The sequence below is a fragment of the Nansenia antarctica genome, assembly GCF_963989245.1.
Source record: "Nansenia antarctica genome assembly, chromosome: 8".
Lineage (NCBI taxonomy): Eukaryota > Metazoa > Chordata > Actinopteri > Argentiniformes > Microstomatidae > Nansenia > Nansenia antarctica.
In genome coordinates, this window is record NC_137678.1 from 10191138 (window position 1) to 10198390 (window position 7253).

Below are 7253 nucleotides of genomic sequence, written 5' to 3' on the forward strand. Positions count from 1 at the left end.
AACACCATCCTTCCAGACAGGCTAGTGACCAAACTACTAGACCTGGGACTATCACACTCCATCTGTGCATGGATCAAGGACTTCCTGTCTGACCGCCCCCAGAGGGTGCGGGTGGGCTCCCACACCTCCACAGCCTTCAGACTCAGCACTGGGTCCCCCCAGGGCTGCGTGCTAAGCCCCATCCTCTACAACCTCTACACCTACGACTTCACCCCCGTCCACCTCAGCAACTCCATCGTAAAGTTTGCAGACGACTCCACCGTGGTGGGCTGCATCTCGGGGGGGGACGAGGCGGCGTACAGGGATGAGGTGGAGCAGCTGGGCAAGCTGTTCAAGGTTAACAACCTGCTGCTGAACCAGTCAAAGACCCAGGAAATCATAGTGGACTTCAGGAGGAAAAAATCTGAGGTCCAGCCCCTGCTCGTCGATGGAGGGAGCGTGGAGAGAGTCTCAACCCTCCGATTCCTGGGGGTGCACATACAGGATGACCTGTCCTGGAAGACCAACACAGCAGCCATCATCAAGAAGGCACAACAGCGGCTCTACTTCCTGAGAGTCCTCAGGAAATACCACCTCAAACAGGAGCTGCTTGTGACCTTCTACCGCTGCACAGTGGAGAGCATCCTCACCTACTGCATCTGCGTGTGGTTCTCCAGCTGCACAGCCGCAGAGAGGAAAGCGCTACAGAGAGTCGTGAGATCGGCCCAGAAGATCATCGGCGCCCCCCTCCCCTCTCTGGAAGAGCTGTACAACACACGCTGCCTCAGGAAGGCCTCCAAGATCTCCAGAGACCCATCCCACCCTGGGAACGAACACTTTGTTCGGCTGCCCTCGGGCAGGCGGTTCAGGACCATGTCCGCAAGGACAAATAGACTGAAGCTCAGCTTCTACCCCAGGGCCATTCAGGCCCTGAACACAGCAAAGACCAAGGTTCATAGGCCCTGGACAATCTAGAAAATGTGATGGCAGCTACTAGATTGTAATCAAGTGCAATACTGAAACACAACTGTGAACATTTCAAACCTGCAAACTGCGACACTTTAAATGAATGTGCAATAACACTATGTGCAATATGACAACCCTCGGGTACATAAGGTTCAGAGATAGGAAATGTTAGAATAGGTATAGCATAGCATAGAGTACAGCACAGTGTTTTATTTGTATATATATATATATATATAGTATAGTGGATAGTGTACATAGCCTTTATTTATGTAAACCAGCTCTTTTCCCTTCTTGTTTTTAGTATTTTTTTCATAGCACCAGGGGAGCCCCCCCTCCCAAATTTCGTTGTATGGTACCTGTACTATATCAATGACAATAAAGACCATTCATTCATTCATTCATTGAGTAAGACCTGGGAACACCACCACTAGTGTGTCCTTGAGTAAGGCCTCAAAGTAAGGGGGCCCCCCTTTTTCCAGGTTAGAGCAATAGCCCCTCCAAATCTCTGTGCATCCCTGCCCCTAGCCTAGACTAATGTGGTGGTCATATGAAGCACAGTCACACTGCATGACTACTTCCTGTGTTTAACTCACCAACTGCCAAAGCGTTCCGGAACTCTCACCACATAGACTGTGTCCAGTGTTTTATGTGGTATCTACCTAGCAACAACACTTTGATCGGCTACAAAATGAAGCGTCATCATTTATGCATTTTCAGTGAGTAAAGTCACCCTTGGCAGTCTAGGATGTTGACAATGTGGGCGACTTTATTCACCTTCGGTGATAAATGAATTAATCACTCATTCACAGGTGTCAGGTAACAGGGACTTTATTCATCAGGTGTTGATGTTTGATATGAAGTGATGATAAAACCACCACAGAAACAGACCATTAGACAAACTTATAATATCATGTACAGAAGATGTGTATCATTATTGTTAACTTTATCTAGAAAAAATGATAAGAATAGTTCACAGTCATTATCAGAGTAGACAGGAACTGGGGGAGGAGGTGGATTAACCAGGGTGTTTATAACTGCAAAAAGAGCTTTAGGCTTATTCTTATTAAGGTGGATCAGGTTGGAGAAGTATATGGTTCTTGCATCCTCAACTTTTAGGTTGAAAGAGGTGAGGAGTTCCTTCATGTGAATGAAGTGAACTGTCCCCTTAGTCTTCTTCCACCGCCGCTCAACTATTCTGCACTCTCTTTTTAGGTTGCGGATGTCATCATTTATCCATGGGGATGAGTTAGCTGCACTGAGACATTTCTTTTTTGTTCTGAGGGGGGCAACTAATTCTAGGGCAGACAAACAGAGGTGATTAAAATGGTGGACCAGGCCATTTGTGTCAGTTGACACTGTCACATCATTACTGAGGACTGCGAAGGCAGAGGAAAATTTGAGAACAGAGGAGCTGTTGAGTGTACGGGAGCTGACTGACCGTTTGCTTGGTAGGGACTCAGCGATAAAATCAATATTAAAAGTAATATATTTGTGGTCAGAAATAAAAAACTCACCTATACATAGCTTATTGATGTTCAAGCCCAGTGTAAAAATCAAATCCAGCGTGTGGCCCCGGTCATGGGTCGGTCCAGAAACATGCTGAGTCAAATTCAGTGATTGGGTAAAACTAATTAACTCATTCGCGAAGTTGTCAGAGGCATTATCAATATGCGCATTAAAATCTCCGGCCAGCACCAGGTTGTCGACTTTCATCACAACAGATGATAAAAACTCAGGAAATTCTGTTAAAAACTCACTTTTTGACTTTTCTGGTGGGCGATAACATAGCAAAGTAAAAAGAGGGTTAGCTGATCCTATTCTAAGCAGCAGTGCTTCAAAAGTTCTAAAATTACCAATGTCTACAGAGCGGCAAGCAAACTTTTTGGAGAAGATAACGGCTAAACCACCTGCACGGCCAGACATCCTAGGAGAACTGATAACACTACATGCGGCAGGACAGAGCTTATTTATAGTGATGTTGTCATTGTTTTTCAGCCAGGTCTCTGTTAAAAATAGAAAATCAAGCTCATGGGATTTAAAAAAGTCCCTTATAATATAGGGCTTGTTGTTCACTGACCTAGCATTAATTAATGCCATCTTAAATGGTACAGACTTAGTCCGAGGAGCTGTAGGTAGACAAGGAATGTGAGTGAGGTTTGATGGAATGACTGTGCGAGGGGTGAAGTTGTTGAGTGAAAGGTGTCTGGTCCTAATAAGAACAGGGATGGTCAGAGGACAGGAAAGGGATATAGAGTTAGCATGACCCAATGGGAGATGCTTGTGATGAATGCAGTGTGAAGCTATGGTGGGATCATGCTGTGGTGGACGTCATTTACAGCTGAAAGCGATGTAATTAATACATTGAATGATTAATAGCTTTGTACCTTTTAGATTGAGGTGCAGGCCATCGGGTTTATACAGGTGGTTTCTGGTCCAGAACATGTCGAAATTGCTAATGAAATCTGCTGATGTAGCCTGACAGAAGGCTTTTAGCCATTCGTGCAGGCTCACAAGTCTACTAAAATGTTCAGGACTCTTTGAGGGGGCTGGGATGGGGCCAGAGAACACACAAGTTTTGCCCAGGCTTTGTACAGTGGTGGCTAATGACTCGAGATCTTCCCTGAGTTTAACCGAGAGTCTGTTCAGCACATCATTAGAGCCAACGTGAAAAATCAGGATATGTGCTGTGGGATGAAGGTCTAAGACAACAGGGACCAGCTCTATGAGATCAGTGACTTTACCACCTGGAAGACAATATGTGATGGCGCCAGGGATCATAACTGCTCTAATTATAGAATCACTAATGTTATCGTTGGTGTCTGCCATGTTTACAGTTAGTTCGTAAAGACTTGACTGTTCGTAAATTAACTGATTTCAGAGCTCTATGAACTCAGAGCATTCTCAGAGTGAATTTACGAACGCACCCTTAGTTTTGGCTTCAGCATGTCATTAACTTTAACATGTCATAACTTTTCACAAACTTCATTAACGAAGTAAATACTTACATTTGTGGTTCTCATTTTTGGGTGGCATCTTGTGTATCTTTGTTGTTTTTTGTGGTCTCTTTTCTTGTCTCTTGTCTCTTGTCTCTTGTCTCTCTTCTCTTGTCTCTCTCTTCTCTTCTCTTCTCTTCTCTTCTTCGCCGTTATCAATAGGTATTGTGGTATTGATCTTTTTATACATGACATGCCATGCATTATGGTAGAGTTCACGCTACTAAACCCGTGCCTTGCTCGAACACACGGCTGGCTGGATGGAAAACAATGAGCTAATCTTAAACTGTAAACATGTCCAAACTACAGATATTCAGAGATGTTGTCAACGAGCGATTAAATCTGTCTTCTCAGGGAGAAAAGCGCAGAGTGAAGGGTTTACCGTCATCCACTAGGGGGCAGTATTGGATTAGGTCTGCGACCTGTTTAGCCTGATCCCACAAACAATTGTGTTTATTCTATCAAAGATGAAAGACCGATGGATGACCGAAGGCTTGCGAATCAATAAAACATGGATTTGTGAACAGTTTGGAGTGTGCGGATGCTGGTTCTTTTCATTCCATTTGATACTCTTCAGCTCCAGCACCTCAGCTAAGTCTGATTACGGATGCGCACAGGTGGTATGTCATGTATACATTAGTCTATACTCCAAAATAACCCATCAAGTTGAGTTTATATAAATAATCAACCATAAAACCAAGAGATGACGGGTTGTTGCTGGGGTTTCACATTTGTGTATTTTCTCCCGACAAATATACTTATTTCAATATTTAGGGTTATGGTTATTTTTATTTCATTGTTTTATTTAAATTCTTCGTGAATAACTGATATTTTGGGGGAAACAATCTCTCTTATTTCACGGCTGGCTGGCTGGCTGGCTCTCTCTCTCCCACAGGACTGAGCGCCATCTGATGGTGACATTTGGCATGACATAAAATATATTCCTTTATTTGAAATCAGGGGGGGGGAGGGTGTGGAAGGCACCTTACCCCCCCTCCCGTCCCCTCTCGGCAGGCGGTGTTACTTTAACTCATTCCCCTTAGGGAGGGGGGAGTGGAGGGAGGCGGAGGGGGAGGGTGAGGGTGAGGGCAAGACACCAAAATTGCCACACATCAGGTGCAAGCTGCCATTCAAGGCTGAGTCTCTCTGGCAGCAATCTATCTGTCTTACCCTCACCCACTATATTTTGATATATTTTGATATATATACCCCCCTCCCCCATTGTGCACACACAAAGCATAATACTTCTAACATGATCCATTTTTAAAAGCGTATTATTCCTATATTAAAATAACACATTTTATGCTGATGAGAATTGTATTCCAACTTCATATCCCTTCTGTTTCTAATGGACAATGTTCTACCCGTCCTGGGTACTGGACTGCAACTGTGCCAGTCAATAATTTTTACCCAGGGTTGCCAGATGGGGCGTATTCCCGACGAATGGGTTACTTTTGATCACATTTTATTTGACAAATATCATTGGCAACAGACATACAGGCCTCCTACCCAATGGGCACCTACCCAATAGTAAATAGCGGTTTTCTGACAATCTAGGTTTTGGGCTGGTTTTTGGTGGATTGAGCTATTCTTAGACTGTAGTTAGGCTGGAATTGTTGATACCATCTGGCAACCCTGTTGGTTGAACTTGCAGCTCGCGGCTTCTGTTAAACAGACGTTGGACGAACTTCTGCTGTGTTCTTCTGACTGGAATAATACGGTATTTTATATCTATATATACTCACACACTACATACCTATACAAACTAAGGATATGTCAACAAACACCGTATCTGTCACTGAATTAGCTATTTGTTTGATATAAGTAATTGATTCCATAAGTATTTGAATAATATCGATGTACCATACGAGCTACTAGCTAGCTCAGCAGACACGGCGACGCTACGGCGCTCTCAGAGCTCATTTACGAACGCGGCCTTTTGTTACCAGGCTTGTATGATATCATATATATTATATTCCTTAAGTCATTGAACAATAAGTCATTGATATAAGTCATTGATTCCATAAGTATTTGAATCATATCGATGATTCGGTGACAGTCCATCTATCCACCATCATCACCTATGCTGCCTGTCGAGTCAGTTGGCTAGCTGAAGCCGTAATAATGTTTATGAGTTGTTGATACAGTACTAAGCATACTACAATAATACTATTACTATCATATCATATCTAACCGAACACAGACGAGGAAGAGGCGAGTGAATTGTCAGGAAAACAGTCGCTGTATGACATTGATTGGTGGGAGCCGGGGCGAGTTGTATTCGTTATACTGTAGTGCCGGAGGAAAAAGGAAAGACGTAGGCAACGTAATGATAACTGTTTAATCAAAATAACAACTTGTACTCTCAGTACAGGACCAGAAAATAGATCACCAAAACTGTTGTGTCTAAACAGGAAGTTGCAACGTTAATAATCCTCCCCTCTGCCCCTAGTGCCAGAACTGGTTCCCTCCCACTACACAACCAACAGTAAGAGGAGAACATGAACCCATAATGTAGTCACTACACCAGCCCCCCCAGTGTTCACCTCAATATTGGAAATCCTCACGGCGAGGAGGGCGTATGGCCCGGCCCCTACGATCGTAGGTAAAGTCAGGAGGTGCGGGAGGAGGTGTGACATCGCCCATCACGTCCTCCTGCAGGGAAGGACGGGGGGCAGTGACGACCGGGGGCTCGCGAGCTGCGGGGGGTTGTCGGGGTCGGAGGGGGGAATGGCCAGGGCGCGGCAGGGGAGGTAGGACTGGAGGCCGGCCTCTGCGCGGTGGCAGGGCCAAGTCCAGGGGCAGTTCAAGGTCCAAGTGGGCCGGTTTGAGGCGATCAACGGACACACACTCAGGCCTACCCCCCATGTCAACCATGAAGTTCTTGGCTCCGGCCTCGATGACACGGAAAGGCCCGTCATAAGGAGGACGTAGTGGAGTCCTGTGGCCATCATGACGAATGAAAACGAACCTCGCTGAGTGCAGCTCCGGGGGCACCCTCGAAGTAGGGACACCATGCTGCGTAGTCGGGACCGGGACGAAGGTCCTGGCGCTGTCCAGCAGGGAGGCGCGCTGAGCGGCGGCGGACCAGGGCTCCGTTGACTTGGGAATGAAGTCACCGGGGACCCGCAGCGGCTGTCCAAACACCAGCTCAGCGGACGACGACTGGAGGTCCTCCTTAGGCGCTGTCCTGAGCCCCAGCATGACCCACGGCAGCTTGTCCAGCCAGTTGCTGTCCGTGAGGCTGGCTCGAAGGGCGGCCTTCATGGATCGATGGAAACGCTCACAGAGCCCGTTCGCCTGCGGGTGATAGGC